General features: G+C 38.6%; 1 pseudogene; it reads left to right on the top strand.

The window, feature by feature from the left end:
* The first annotated feature begins 3,447 nt into the window (after positions 1–3,447).
* Positions 3,448–16,454, top strand: LOC125010633 (annotated as a pseudogene).
* The last annotated feature ends 375 nt before the right edge of the window (positions 16,455–16,829 follow it).

The raw sequence follows: 16,829 nt of genomic DNA, 5'->3' as shown, positions 1-16,829 counted from the left end.
TAAACTCTGTACATGTCAAGAAAGGAACACAAACATAAAAACACAACCATTTGCACTCACACACTTTTAGAGTCACCAATTAGCCTAAGAAACATGTTCTCCCTATCTGATTAACACACAAGATAATGTGATTGGAAATCCATTTTCTCCGGCATGTATACGCCTTAGTCAGACTTTTAAGTGGATAATGTGTGTGAACATGTGCCACAACCACAACGCTGGCATATGACCCTGGAACAAAAACATCCAAGAAAAAGACGGACGCAGAAGAAGAAGGTAAACAGAGGTGGTAGAAGAACCACCTGAGGGATAGCGCCATCTTATCTGCACCATAAGAAATTCACACATTACGTACGACATTAAAAAAGCTGAACTATTATCCATCTGGTTGTTGTTTGAAATCCCGGCCTGACACATAAACGACTCTTATTTATTGTATGATCCTGTTTATTCTCCGTTACATGTAAACTGGGACAAGGGCCACAATCAGAAAGTCGATTATTGAGCAAAGCTCAATCAAGCCGTGCATGTAAACGTACTGAGCGCTCACCACCAAGTGTAATCATAGTGTTATGACTGTGGTCATTTTACAGGGCTGTCGTGTGTGCTGCATGTGTGATGTGTTTTTTCTTTATCTCTAATCCCTATCTAATAATAGGACTGTGCCAGAGGTGATTGGGAGAACGGGCCACATCTAACTTGTGATTGGCTGCAACTGGATGCTCATCCACCTCATAAGGAACCAAGATGGCAGCCGTCTGGGGGCAGCAGGCTCCATCCTTTTCATCCTCCTCATCTCCCAACAGGCCACAACATTGTACCAAAGCTTGATGGGATTGTTTCAGTTACCTTAGAATACATATACTGTATGTAATATTGGATTTTTTTTTTGAAGTGAAGACTAAATGTATTCACTCTGACACAATATTTAAATCATTGTGGTTATTGAAAGATTTTTTTCTACGAATTAGTGTCGTTGTCTTCTCTATACAGTCGACGGTTTAAAGTCTGCACCAGAATAACGAACATATCGACAAGGAACCAAAGATTTACTCCCTGTTTCATCCAGACCTTCACAGTGGGACACCAGGTGGAAGTAGTGATGGAGAAACTGAAGCTTTCTGAAACACTGAATCAATCTGAAGCAATTGTGTTAAAATGGTTCAGTGTTTCGAAGCATTTGATACAATTAAATATAGCGACATCTGCTGGATAAAAGTATACATAGCATACTATGTGAGCGCAAAGGGTCGTAAAACAGTGAGGCACTGTTTCAAACTTTAAACTTTATTTATTTATATAGCACTTTTCATAGTGAAAAGCATCCCAAAGTGCTTTACATAAGCAGGGGCGTCCACGTCTAGGGGTCCCAGCCCCTTAACCATAGGGACGTTGCGGTAAGGATCACCCTGACCCGAGCAGAGAGGCCCCCACACCAAGGTGCAGAGTGTCTAACCACCCAGGCTGAAGGGACCCAAGGGACGGCGCCCCCCTGGGCAGACAAGGACAACCCCAAGGATGGCACCCCAGCTGTTCCACAGTCGGGGGTGAATGGTTGTTTGTCTCTGTGTTAGTCCTGCGATAGGCTGGAGACCTGTCCAGGGTGTACCCCGCCTCTCACCCAATGCCAGCTGGGATAAACTCCAGCAACCCCCGTGACCCTAGTGAGGATTAAGGGGTAGTATGAGATGAGATGAGAAGTGAAATGCTTTTGGAACTAGGGAGTGTTGTAACAATGTTTGTATAAAATACTTGTTTCTCCATATGTGTGCTTAGTATGTATGTATGTAGGGACGTAAGTCAATATATGTATAATGTGTGAATGCCTATGTGCCAATGTGGTTGGACTGGGAGTTGAAAATAATTAAGAAGAACTCAACACATCTGGTCCTTTAGATGTTTAGAATCAGGCAGGAAGAGAAATATGACTTTTAAACATTTGAATTCATTTCAATGCTTTAAATATCATCAATGATGAAATTGTTGGAATTGAAAAAAATGACATTGATATATTTGATTATATATTATGTTATTTTATTCACAAAAGCATGCAAGTAACTCTATCTCATGGTAAAATATATAAACAGAGAAGAGATGAAACATCAGAAAAACTAAAATGGGTCAGTTTTCACATTATAATATTATATATGTTATATGACACCTTTTTCTTGTTTCTTGTTGTGGCAGTGATGCTCTGAAATGTCCTTGTTGTATTATTTTCATGATATACTTCTCTGTGCGGTTACTTTTTATCTTTAAAGTACATACTGACAGTACATTTCATGCTATCACCTCTAACCACTGATTGTATATTTACAGTCTATGGTATAAGTCCAACACCTGAGTGTCTACTGTAGTAAATCCAAATTTAATCCAGTTTTAAACCACTTATTTCCTGCGGATTCAGTCATTAACTGCTGCCCTGAAAAACCTTCACATGGAACAGAACCTTCTTCTCTCCATAGAACATGTATTACAGCAGACATATCTGCTGAATATCATGAAAGTAGAGATCCAGTATGAAAAGAAGGAGGAATGATATGATTTGTGGAGGATGAGATTTTCATTTTCTTTCATCCTTTCATTGATCAAACTCATCATTGGAGTTTTTCTTTGAATGGTGAAGCTGCAGATGTGAACAGCTACAGTGGTAATGAACAAGCAGCTGGCTCCATAATGACTCTGTTTGTCCAGAACATGGTGGATGTTCTGCATCCAGAGCTCAGAGCTGTTTCACTGAACCACTGTGAGTCATTTGTGTCTGGATGCCTTTGTACTTCCAGTGACTCACCACAGGGTGGCGCTGCTTCTCTTTGCTTCTTCATTTCAGCCTCAGGCACCAACAAAATGATCAGAGCGGATCAGGTCTGTATTTATCAAACATGTCAGAGCAGGAAATCTCTTCTAACTGACCAGAATCTCTCAGAGTCACTGAGCTTTGATTCTACTTTTAGGAGTTGAAGTCAAACATTTGATCTTCTGCTTTCACTTGTCAAATTCCTCCTGTATGTCCTGAGAGATATTAAAGCTGCACATTGATGTTACATATTACACAGTAAACCTGCTCTGTGGAGGATTGTTGATGGTTTCATCTCTTAAAATGTTCTTCAACAACAGAGAACAGTCTGTGTTACTAAATTCACCACCAACCTGAATGTGTTTGTGGGAACATGAATGTTTTTTAGTCTTTCTGCATCATGTGACCCAGATGTTTTTCATCTGCTGTCAGATTCAAATCAAGACCATAAAAGGACACAGCAGCTTGATCTGAGCTGTCAATCATCAGCAGCCGTCTCATCTGTGGGCTGCAGGGGCTGCAGGGAGCTTTGAGGACCTGCTAGAAACCACGTGGCCTCGTCTCATGTCACAGCTCGTCCTTGTTGGGCCTCAGCTGCATCAGAGCTCCACTTCTCCCCAGGTTCACCAGAGGATACACCACCACACAAAATGCTTTTCCTCCCAGCTGCTGCTCTGTGCTGTCTGTGTTCAGGTGAGTGTTTCCAACAAACTCCACCTTTCACAAACACTGTCTCACTAACCTTCATCTATCTGTCTGTGTCTCTACAGCCCTGGTTGCCATGGCAGCAGATCTGACCCAGGACCAGTTAACATGGACCAGGAGAGTTGGTCAAACAGTCTCCTTTAGATGTGAAGGAACTGGCCAGTGTGGTAGCTATATATACTGGTACCAGAAGAAAGAAACAGAAACTTTCAGAGTGATTCTTGATATTGATAAACGTGATGGTGAAATTGATAAAGATTATAATCATCCTCAGAGAGATAATTTCTCAGCTGTGTGTAATCAGAACGTTTGTGAGTTGAAAACAGAGAAAGTTAAAGTCGATCATTCAGCCTCCTACTACTGCTTCTGCTATGTTACCCACAGTGAGAAATGATGTGAGCAGCCTGAACAAAAACCAACAGATGAACAGATGTCAAACAGTGTTTGTGACAGGAAGAGAGCAGTAAACCAGAGCCCAGGTTCACATATTTCACCTCCATCTCAGACAGAGTCACAAACTACTGAGCTGAGGGAGATTCTTCTTTCCTGCTCTCACTATTTATTGGTCATCAGATTTATTGATGTTATTATTGATAAAAAAAAAAACATGAAAAAACAGAACAAACACCAAAAACACAAAGTCAATCAAAACCAAAGAGCAAAAGAACACAAAGATATTTTAGGATTTAGTTCATGATAATGAATGATTTCAGACAAATGTTCCAGATGAAGATAAAGCTCCATATCGATCAGCCATAACATCATGACCACCTTCCTAGTATTGTGTATGTTTACACTCCTTTCATTCATCCTTCTTTAGCTCCAGACACAGGCCCTGAAAGAGAATTTTCCATCATGCATCATATTTATTTTGTAGTCATCAGCATCACATTAATCTTCATCAAATACAATCATCACATACTCAGTAAATCACTTTCTCTCTCATCTTCTCTGCTTACATGTAATCTATTTATGTCTCATATTTCCCATATACAAAGTGTAGTAAAATAAACTTCCATATGTATCTCGGGTTATTTCTGGTCTCTAGTTTAACCTTTTATAACTTAAACATCAGCCTGCGCATAAATAAAATAAAAGCTTGCAGCAGTTTTATTACTGTAACCAGTGATTGACAAAATTCAAAGAGTGGCTGATGCCACAACATCCCATGAATGCATTTAGTTCACTTTATTTTCATTTAAAACAACACACATAATCAGAATGATTATCAATATTCTGAGCACATTCATTATTTTATTTTTTTTTTATTTTTTACATTTTTTTTTTACAGGTTGCTGTACAGCAGCTCTGTGGTTAGCACTGAAGCCTCCTGAAAGAGTGGGAGAGACCCATGTTTGCTATAAAGGAAAATGATGTGGAACATCTACAAAAGTGATGTGGTGAAGAAGCTGCCTCAACCTAAAAGGCCTGGAGGAACCACACAGAGAGAGCAACTCCTCATCTTTCCCTGTAACCTTCAGGGCTGGAATGTAGAGTAGGCCTAGTTGGAGAGAATGAGAGCGGATGTTCTTCCTGTTTTGTGGGTCCCAGGCTTTTCAAGCTGGTTCTAAGGGTCCTGTGTTCTGACTGGGTTCTAATCTAACTTGTATCTGTCATTTAAATGTTAATTAAAACATTTTGAATTATATTATTTTGTATTTGATTTTGTTTAGAGTTACTTTCAAGTGTTTAGGAAAAAAGTGCTTAATTGACCAATCCCCACTTCTAAATGTTACAACATGTGTTGTTATGCTGGTTTCAGAGTGGAAAAAGTAAGTGGATCACTTTAACCCGAGCTGGTTCACTTTACCCCCTTGATTTCTCTGGTGTGTCTCACTTTACCCTGAAGCTGGGGTAAACTGAGACACAAGACCACTTTTTAAAAAACAATTACATTTTCACTGCCCTTCATCCTGAATACATTCTGACCATTTTCATTGATAGGAAACATCCTGAATTAATGGAAAATGTGTACATTTTACTGATATCATATATCATGTCATATCATTTTAGCTCGCTGAGAGGGCAGCAAATGTAAAAAATGTCTCACTTTACCCCACTCTCCCCTACAATTGTTTTAACTGTCAGCTGACAGAGTGTGTGTGTCTGAATTACCTGAATTTACCAGTATTCATGAGCACCTTTTTTAACCTGTTTTAATTCCTTCAGAACCGAGGGGATTTTCAGTGATCTGTTAAACTACGCAGTTGTTGAATTACCGTAACTCACAATGGTTTGCATTATTGACAAAATTGCATATGATGTAACAAAAATATGGTAACACTTTCTATGAAGGTTGTATTTATAATGCCCTATGAATGCACTCATAATGTTTTATAAGGTGTCTATAAACCATCTATACATATTCACAAGTCGTCATAAACCAACTTCATGATGCACTATGACAACTGGTTATGAATGATTATAATTTTAATCTGAATAGTGCATTATAAATATGTCAATATCTGCCTAGTCACTTGTTAATGTTATGATGCATCATAACTACTTTGCTTTGCTAAATGTGCAGTGATGCATAATGAGTTTTGACTTCACCTATAGTGCTTTATATCTGTAGTTATAAGTATATGTAATAAAGTTATAATAATGTATGCATCTCCCTACAGCACACAGTTATAAACAGCTATGCAATATCATAAGTGCTATTTGTCAGCGCTAAGTAAAGTGACAAGAATATGTCACTATTATTAACAGATATAAGTTACTATGAGTAATTAGAAGGTGCAATGAACTAAGTCCTGAGTCTGGCATCTTTACCCCATATGCACAATGTTAATATCATAGGTGTTATTTGTCAGCTTTAGGTAAATTAGTGCAAATGAGGTGTTGTGGATATAAGACTATTATAAACAAATATGAGGCACAATGAAATGAGAGCCTGGACAGTAAAGACAAAAGGAATGCATTTAGTTCACTTTATTTCCATTTAAACCAACACACATAATCAGAATGATTATCAACGCTCTGAGCACATTACACAAACACATGAAACACATGAAACAGGCCACAAAAGTGGCACGGCGTGGTCCTAGAGATGTGGCTCTTAAAAGTGCCTTTGGGTTGGTGAGGTGATTCAGGGTCAGAGGTCAGGAGATGGTTTGACAGCAACTACAAGAAGAACAGAGGCAAATCTTTAGTGCTCTAGCTGGGTTTGTTTTTATGCAGAAAGGTTTGATTGAAAACACACAAGCAGATCACGTTTTTTTGTTTAAAGCAGCGTAATGAGACATTATGTTACCGCATATCGTGCAGGCAGCGCAGATTACCCGTAGGTGGCTTAAGCTAGCTACACGAAAGTTACCAGACACGGCTAGTTTTAATTCACAAATTAGATCGTTTTCATATTCTTCCGTTTAATGAAAAGCTAGTTTAATAAAAGCTCCTCCCACTGTCGTAAAGCATTGACTGTATGTACTAGTCGTAAAGCGGCTTTTCTTTCCTTTCTCCGCTGAGTCCTCTCCAGGACAGGTAGGTTGTCTCTCTGTCCTGCTAGTGTTTTGTGAGCTAATGCCTTACTTTGCTTACATGAAGCACATCGTTTACATATTAAAGCAATGATTTCGAATGGTTTCAATCATTAAACGCAAGAATATGAAAACGATCTAATTTGTGAATTAAAACTAGCCGTGTCTGGTAACTTTCGTCTAGCTAGCTTAAGCCATCTACGGATAATCTGCGCTGCCTGCACGATATGCGGTAACATAATGTCTCAATAAGGCTGCTTTAAACAAAAAAACGTGATCTGTTTATGTGTTTTCATTCAAACCTTTCTGCATAAAAAAACAAACCCAGCTAGAGCACTAAAGATTTGCCTCTGTTCTTCTTGTAGTTGCTGTCAAACCATCTCCTGACCTCTGACCCTGAATCACCTCACCAACCCAAAGGCACTTTTAAGAGCCACATCTCTAGGACCACGCCGTGCCACTTTTGTGGCCTGTTTCATGTGTTTCATGTGTTTGTGTAATGTCAGAGCATTGATGATCATTCTGATTTTGTGTGTTGGTTTAAATGAAAATAAAGTGAACTAAATGCATTCCTTTTGTCTTTACTGTCCAGGCTCTCATTTCATTGTGCCTCATATTTGTTTATAATAGTCTTATATCCACAACACCTCATTTGCACTAATTTACCTAAAGCTGACAAATAACACCTATGATATTAACATTGTGCATATGGGGTAAAGATGCCAGACTCAGGGCTTAGTTCATTGCACCTTTTAATTACTCATAGTAACTTATATCTGTTAATAATAGTGTCATATTCTTGTCACTTTACTTAGCGCTGACAAATAGCACTTATGAAATTGCATAGCTGTTTATGACTGTGTGCTGTAGGGAGATGTATACATTATTATAACTTTATTACATATACTTATAGCTACAGATATAAAGCACTATAGGCGAAGTCAAAACTCATTATGCATCACTGCACATTTAGCAAAGCAAAGTACTTATGATGCATCATAACATTAACAAGTGACTAGGCAGATATTGACATATTTATAATGCACTATTCAGATTAAAATTATAATCATTCATAACCAGTTGTCATAATGCATCATGAATTTGGTTATGACGACTTGTGAATATGTATAGATGGTAATAATGACCATTATAATGCTTTATAGACACCTTATAAAACATTATGAGTGCATTCATAGGGCATTATAAATACAACCTTCATAGAAAGTGTTACCAAAAATATAAATATAACAAAGTCAACAAAACAACAACAATGGGAAATGAAATCAGTAATAGTAGTTAGTTGAGCAAATAAGTAAACGACTTTTTTCGCTTGCACCACGTTCCGCTTTTTGTACCTCGTTTGAGTTTGTGTGTTTGAGTTTGTGATTTTGCATCGTTTCTTTACTTGAAGCTGTTTTTCTTGAACTGAGACGTATTAGGTCGTTGCCCTCCGTTTGGCCCTTGTTGCCACCGTAGTATATAAATGTTTCCCTTTATAACAAAATTCTTCTTTTGTCGTCCACCCAAATACCTAACAATATAAAAATCTTAGTAACAGAATATAAAAAGATTAAAGAAAAAGACTAGTGCAAATATCTAAATGGACATGAGTGTACACAATTAACTGAAATGTGAACAGAAACAGAAACATTGTGTGAGATGATCTCGTCCATGATTTTAGTCCATGATTATAGACTCCTGTCTATAATATATACTTAGTTTAATGTCAGGGAGGAAAAGGGACTTCTTCATCAGGTCACTACATTTCATACTCCAGCACATCAGGCCTGAGGGTAGGAGTGTGAACAGTCTGTTTGGGGGGTGGGTGGGGTCCTTGGTGGTCCTGTGGAGTCTCCTGTGGAGTCTTGGTGATCTTCTCAGCAGTCTTCATCACTGCAGGCGTGTGCAGTCCTTAGTGCTGCTGTAGAACACGGTGATGCAGCTTGTTAAGATGCTCTGAACGATGCAGCTGTAGAAGTTGCTGAGGATCTAAGGCATCATGATGAACTTCCTCAGTGTCCTCAAGAATAAGAGTAACTGTTGAGCCTTCTTGACCAGCTGTGTGGTATTCAGTGTCCAGGTGAGGTCTTCAATGATGTGGACCCCTAGGTACGCAAAGTTCCTGTGTAAACAGTAGCTGATCAGGGCTCCACTCCTTCCTCATGGAAATTATCATCTCCTCAGTCTTGTCTGTGTTGTGGGTTGGTCGTGGGTGTACAATATTGAACAAACACAAGTGCTGATGTACCCAGTCACATACTCAGCGTAGTCCTGTGTGCTAACAGAAGAGTCTCCCACTGTGGCTGCAGCTTTAAACACATCCCAGTCTGTCCTAGAAAAACAGTCCTGCAGGGTGCTCCAGAGATTAAACTTATTGGTCTGTAGGCTGGTACAGTAACAAAGACATGTGGTCCAAGTGTCTGAAGTGGGGGGAGTGTGCAGCCCTGTATGCAGCCGTATGTTACTGTGGACATGATCTAAGGTGTTATTTTTGCAACATGTCCACATGTTGGTAGTATTTGGGGAATAGAGTCTGTAGCCTGCCCTGACTGAAGTCCCCCTTAGTGATAATAACGTCATCAGGATGAGCTGTCTCTAAGGCGCTGATGACACATCACTAAAGTAGTGGACTGACCAACCACTGACATTAACATCAGAGCCATGCTGCTAGTGTGGAGAAAAGAAAAGAGAAGAAGAGACAGTCATGTAGATCTGAACAATAGAGAAACACATGAAGGAGCTGAAATATGATCCCACTTCCTCTTTTGACTCCTTCACCTCAGCTGACTCTCTCAACGGCACACAGGTTTTTGTATTAGTCTTTTTCACTGTGGGCCAACAACTACCGTATGTTTGTCTCTGGAACTAAACTCATTGTAACAGGTAAGAACAAACATTTCTTTTCCTTCACTTGTTTTATTGTAGAAGCTGAAACGTGTTTAGAGTCAGTTTGTGCTGCTTCAGGCTTTACATGTTAGTTTTTTCCTCATTATTAGAGAATTCATCCTGCAGCCATTGTTACATAAGAAAAGCTCAATCACTTCTGAAAAAATGTTGAAATTTCACTCAACAACTAAAGTTATTCTTTATTTCTGTAAATATTAGTGACGTTACAAACATTTAGGATTTGATCGTCTCAGTAATTCTGTGTAAACAAGATGATATTTGATGTTCAACTATTTCAGATTGTTTTGAAGTGTCTATCGATTGAACTGGATCATTTCTGAAAGTTAGAACCTTGTCAGATCTAATCTCTGTCAGTTAATATTATATGATGTAAATGTGTCTTTAATTGATGATGTTTTTATAGAAAAAGAATAAAAACATTCAGTGAATGTGATGTTAGAATAAATAGAATAAACTCAAACAATGTTTTATTACTATCATCAGCATAAAGTATTTAAACATTTGAACATGACTGACACAAACTTGTATATTGATGAGTTTTATTAGTGATTAAAGTCTGTGCTCTTAAATGTGTAATATTCAATACATGTTGTAACCACTGAAATGACAAACGTACAAATGAAAACAGAATTCAGGGGTTTGAAAATTATTTAATTTTATTTTATTGAAAATATTACAAAGACATAAAAACTATTTAGGAGAAGTTGCTTTAATTTCATTTAATTTCACAGCTAATTAGGTTAATTAGAAATAAATGGTGTTGGAGGAGAGAGGCTTCATGACTCTGTGAGAGACTTTTGGACCAAATAATATTCGTGTATTTCATGGTCTACAGTTCATAATATCATAAAATAAAAAGCAGTGTTGAATGTTGGTGATCTTCATTAACTTACACATTTGTGAACGAACCATTAACGCTGAACCTTATGTAGAGGTTTTGGAGAAACAAATGTGGCTATACAGATGACGTCTTATTCTGAAAAGCCTTTCTAATTAATAAAATAAAATAAAATAAAATAAAATAAAATAAAATAAAATAAAATAAAATAAAATAAAATAAAATAAAATAAAATAAAATTAAGTAAAATAAAATAAAATGAATTAAATAGGAAAATATTTCACGTTGTAAACTACAATAATTCTAATTAATAAAAGACGACTTAGTGAAAAACAGTCGACATGTTTCCTAACTTCTTTGAAACAAATTGAAAATGAGCAAATAATGTCATTTGATTAAAATAAAATAAAATAATCCTTTATTTATTCCACCGTGGGGAAATTTGCAGCGTTGCAGCAGTAGACAGTTTGAGGACAGAGCACAGAGGAAATATAAAGAAGTAAAAAAATGTTAATTAAATACAAATAATAGAATTTTAATCCAATAGAAATCCTATTTACGTATGCATGCATGTATATTGTATATGAAAGAATCAAGGATATACAAACACAAGTTATTCCAAATGTATTAAGGATATTCCAGTTTGTGTTGTGATTGTCCAGTGTGTGTTTGTTCTACTGGGAGCAGGTTTGATTATACAACTGATGATTGATCAACTACTGTATTCTGTTCTGATTCATTTATTTATTTTATGTAACATCAGTTATTTTAGAAACAGAAATTTACATGAAGAAAGTTATAATATATACTGAATATGTACACTGATCAGCCATAACATTATGACCGTTGAAGTGGTTAGACGACTGGGTTCAGAGCATCTCCAGAACTGCAGCTCTTGTGGGGTTTTCCTGGTCTAAAGTGATTAGTATCTATCAAAAGTGGTCTAAGGAAGGACAAGAACCAGAGACAGGGTGGTCATGGGCAGCAGAGGATCATTGACCCTTGTGGTCTGATCCAACAGACGAGCTACTGTAGCTCAGACTGCTGGAAACATTAATGCTGGTTGATGTTTGTTGTGTATTGATGAGTAGTTTAGTGATCAGAGTCCATGTAGTTTCCAGGATCAGGCTGAATCCAGACCAGTGCTGTAAGCTGCTGTTGACTGTGTCAATGTGTGTGTGCTGTCAAACTTCAGATGAGCAGGTAGTGAAGCCCGTGGTGAGCGTGATTACCAGCAGCATCCAGACCCAACCAGGAGGGGAAGAGCTCCTGCTGTGTCTGGCCTCATCCATGTTTCCTCCTGTGGTCAGTTCTCCTGGAAAAGACAGAAGAAGGGCGGCTCTCTGGAGGATCTGACCTCTGCTCAGGGAGATCAGCTGGAGCTCAGAGAGTCAGGACGCAGAGCCTCCATCAGACTGGTGGATAGAGATGATCTGTACACATATAAATACATCTGCTCCGTCAAGCACGAGGGAGGCATAGTGGAGGACACATTGGAAGAAAGAGTGGAGGACAGAGTGGAGGCCCAAGCACTACAAGGTAATGAAGGCTTGGTGACTGTGTCCAGCAGTGGTTCAGCTTCATGTGGAGACACTGTCGAAGAGATCAGAGGGGCAGAGGACTGACATTTGTCACTGCAGCTCCAAACATTTGACTCCTTTTCTGTTTCAGGGGTTCCAGCTCCAGCAGCCTCCTGTCCTCCAGAGAGAGAGCCAGCAGACCTGGCAGCTCTGCAGCAACATCACTGTAAGATCACCTGCTGCCTCTCTGCATGGACAGCTCTAATGTCCAATGAGGACACTAGAACAACTTTACAGGATCAATCTGACACTTGCACTAATTCATATGTGTGTGTGTGTGTGTGTGTGTCTGTCAGTGTCCTTCCAGTCTCAGTGCAGGGTGAAGCTGCTCTGTCTGCTGTACACAGTGCTGATAGTGAAGAGTCTGGTGTACTGCTGTGGACTCTCTCTGCTGACGAGCCTCACAAACAAGGGACCGTCCACCAGCTCCACACATGCTGACTGACTGTTTTCTGCTCCTCTTTTCTCTCCATCACATCTCATCACTTCATCTCATTCATCACTTTCATCAGTTTTCAGTAAATGTTGTTGAAATGTTCTTCTTTGTAATCTGTATCTGTTCATTCACGTGTTGATTGTCGTCCTGTAAATAGAAACACATATATTCACATAGAAATCTGCTCCTAGAACGTGTTCATTCTCTAGTCGTCTAGTTTATTTCCACTTTTAACTGTGACTTGTATAATAATGAGAATCATCATCAGTTTCCAGCTGTTTCTTCTGCTCTTGTGTTTCTTCTTTCTAATAAATGCAATCTCCACCAGGCTGCTCTTTTGTTTCACTGGATCACACTCAATAAACACATTTTTATTCTTTTCATGTGTCTTAATAAAGCAAGTCAAATACTTTAGCTCGTATATTAGTGACTGTTGGATGTGATTTCTATGAACCCTGTGAATGAAGCACAGACTGCACTGATAAAAAATGAAGCTTGAATTTAATTTCCATGAGAAATGTGGGTCAGTGTGGTTAATAAGGTGAACTCATGGTGAATTACAACTGATTGGGACATTCAGACTCTTTTGTCAACTATAACTCATGGAAATAATGAGACTTGAGGTGAACCAACATGGACGCCTGCTTCACAACAAACAGCATGACTTGTTCATATCGTGGGTTTGTGTCTCTGTTCAGTGACGTTTGTGTTGGGTTCTGATTAATGATAAAGAACAGGAAGCATCATTGTTTCATATAGAAGTTGAAAATCTTCTCATTGGATCAATTTAAACTCTTTGCAGGCAGAGTTCAACTTCTTTAAATTTACTTTCATCAGAGAGAAAAAAATATGAGAGAATGAAAGATTTTAAACACAATACAATAAAATAATTAGTTTCATTTAATTGGAAAAACAATTTAACATAAAAAGAACTGGTTCTAATTTTTAATGATGAAAATAAATGTGTTTCTTGTCTCTCAGTTGAAGAACACAGGTGCTTCCTGGAAAGATTCTTTAACCAGAGCTGGTGGTTGAAACTGTCATTAAAGTGAAAAGCCACAGCTAACGGTGTGGAGGCTGCAGAGCACAAACCCACACAGCCCGTCTGCTGCAGGAAGGAAGTCTGATTGGCTGTCAGCAGTTTGTTTTCTGTCCTAATAACCACTGAGAACGGATTCATATCTGCTTCTGTACACACTCACTGCCTCCCCTCCCTTTCTCTTGTTTACTCTAAACCTTTTTTCCTCTGAGCCTCCACCCACACAGAGTTGAAGTGAGTCCAAGCTCATGACCTGGTAACATATTCAGGGAGGTTCTGATGATTAAAGATGCTCTTTACAGTTTGAAATAAACAATAACAACTTTAATTAAATGTGATTTTATTGATCAGACACCTCTGTGATTAATGAGTGATTAGGATCTATCCACTAACAGGTCAGTTAGAGGACCATGAACTTTCAGTGTTCAGCTCTCAAACAGTTCAATTTCCAGTGATGCTCTGACCTGCTGCTAATGCTAATGCTAATGCTAATATAAATTTGGTGTGGTTTATTTTAATTGACAAAGAGCAAACAAACAGCAGTGGCTTCTGTTGCCTCTCACCCTGATAAAAACAAAAAACATAACGCTTCTCAGAGCCTAGCTCACATGTCCCATTCTTCCTTTATATATAAACTGTCCAAATAAATATGAATAAATTGGTATTACCGTCATTATTAAAAATAAATATAAAACATGTTTTGTTGACGTTTAACGTAGCATTTTAAACATTTACTGCCTTCTACTTACCAAAGGGAGGAACTGCAACACTTAGGTTACCATAGAGCATGAAGTAGATATACAGTCAATAATGAGATGTGACAGAATAAAATGCACTTCCTCTATGGACTTAAAGAGTATCTTCACAGACAAGTATATCGTGAATAATATCATTTGTTTTGATATATTATAGCTTTCAATCTTAAGGAAAATGGTGAAAAACATTTAATACTATCTCCCAGAATGTTTTTACCTCATTCAAGTATTCAAAATTGTTGCCAAGACGTTTCCAAGCCTCTCCATTTACAAAATTGATGCTCAGAAGTAGTTTCAAATACCATTGAAGGCCTTTCATTTTGGAGGGATTTTTACCCTTTGATAACAGATCACTCTCTGCTTTGGCATTACAGATGTTGGTGCATTGTTGCAGTAAGTCTTAGCTGTATTAGATTTGGTTTTGGGTGAAGTGGCTGTGGGAGTTTGCCCTTGTTTTCCCATCAAATGGATTGACTTTGACTTTACCCGGCGGAAAGGTTTTGGCTACGCCTGAAGTGACACTGATTCCCATTAGACAGCCTGCAAATGAGCTTGCATGGAAGTTTGCAGCAGTTCCTTTTATTTCCTAGTGTCACTCTGTTCTTCACAAGTTGCAGAGGATGTCACAAGTTCAAAGACAGTTTCTTGCTTTGAGTAACTGCTTTATCTTGTGAACTGGACAAATAGGTGATGGTAGTTTAACTTGTTTACTTGAAGCAGATGGTTTCAATCTTTGACAAAAGCTTATTCTGGGAGGGGCTGCTTGCTTGTGTGTATATGTCTGGCATACGGAGGGGTTCAGAGGAGCTGTCCAGTGCTGAAGAAGTTTTTCAGTAGTTTGTAAATGTCTTAATGGTCTTGGGCCTTCTTAACTGTCTGACTTGCTTTTACGGTATCAACCCTCGTCAACACTGAGGTCCTGTGACACTGGCCTTTTAACTGACCACAAGTTAGATCTAGGACACACAGGGAGGCGGCATTCAGTTATTATGGCCCCCGATGGACTCAGGGCCGCAGAGACTGTTGATACTTTTAAAAAGGCACTCAAGACTCATCTCTTTAATCAGGCTTTTACATGATTTTATTTTATTTATTTATTTATTTACTAGTGTTTTTCATGCATTTTAATACTTTTATTCCACTCTTCTTTTTTGCTTACTTATTTACTTACTTTTATTGTATTTGTATTACATTACATTACATATATGTACTTACTTGCTTATTTTATTTTATTTACTTATTTTATTTGTTTATTTACATCTTATTTATTTACATACCACATCTTACTGTCTTAGTTTAATTCTCCAGTGTTTCCTCGTGGGGGCCTGCCACGCCTGGGGCGCCGTCCTGTGGGTCCCTTCGGCCCCTTCAGCCTGGGTGGTTGGACACCCCACACTTAGGTGTGAGGTGTGAGTGGGTTGGGAAGGAGTGAGTATGGTCTTGATTTGTTTCTTGTAATGTTTTATGGTTTTTATTTGTGAAGCACTTTGTGTTGCATTTTCTGTTATTGCATGAAAGGTGCTATATAAATAAAGTTTGATTTGATTTGATTCTCCCGGTGAGAGCTTGGCAGTAGAGAAGGGTTCAGGGGAGCTGTCCAGTGCTGAAGTTCCCTCTCCTTGTGAGAGCTTGGACATTGAGAGGGTTTCAATGACAAACCAAGAAGGTGTGCAGCGATGACACCTGTCCCCCTTGCCTTTACCTTGGCACAAGCTCGGTGTGAACATTGTTTGCCAAAAGGGGAATAGGGGTTACTTCCTCAGAACTGTCCTCTGTCCTGAAAGAGATCACCGAGTATCACCGAGTTCCTGCAAGTCTATATAGCTTCACCACATGCAACCATGGGAATATCACCCTTCCAACTCAAGTATTGCAGAAAGATGGGAACCAAACTCTGCTTGAGACCATGAATTGAGAGGCAGAGTCAAAAAGAAACAGGTACACATGAAAACATGCAGCGACGCTAAGACACGTGTCAAGACTCCTAAGCTACACCCAGGAAGCCTTGTAAAGTCTGTACATGTCAAGAAAGGAACACACAAAAAAAACAACCATTTGCACTCACACACTTTTAGAGTCACCAATTAGCCTAAGAAACATGTTCTCCCTATCTGATTAACACACAAGATAATATGATTGGAAATCCATTTGCATTTCATTTTAAGTGGATAACGTGTGTGAACATGTGCCACAACCACGACGCTGGTATATGACCCCGGAACAAAAACATCCAAGAAAGACGGACGCAGAAGAAGAAGGTAAACAGAGCTGGTAGAAGAACCACCTGAGG

The sequence above is a fragment of the Mugil cephalus genome, chromosome 7 (assembly GCF_022458985.1).
Source record: "Mugil cephalus isolate CIBA_MC_2020 chromosome 7, CIBA_Mcephalus_1.1, whole genome shotgun sequence".
Taxonomy (NCBI): Eukaryota; Metazoa; Chordata; class Actinopteri; order Mugiliformes; family Mugilidae; genus Mugil; species Mugil cephalus.
Note: the sequence above shows the minus strand (reverse complement) of the source record. Positions and strands in the feature narration are given on the sequence as shown.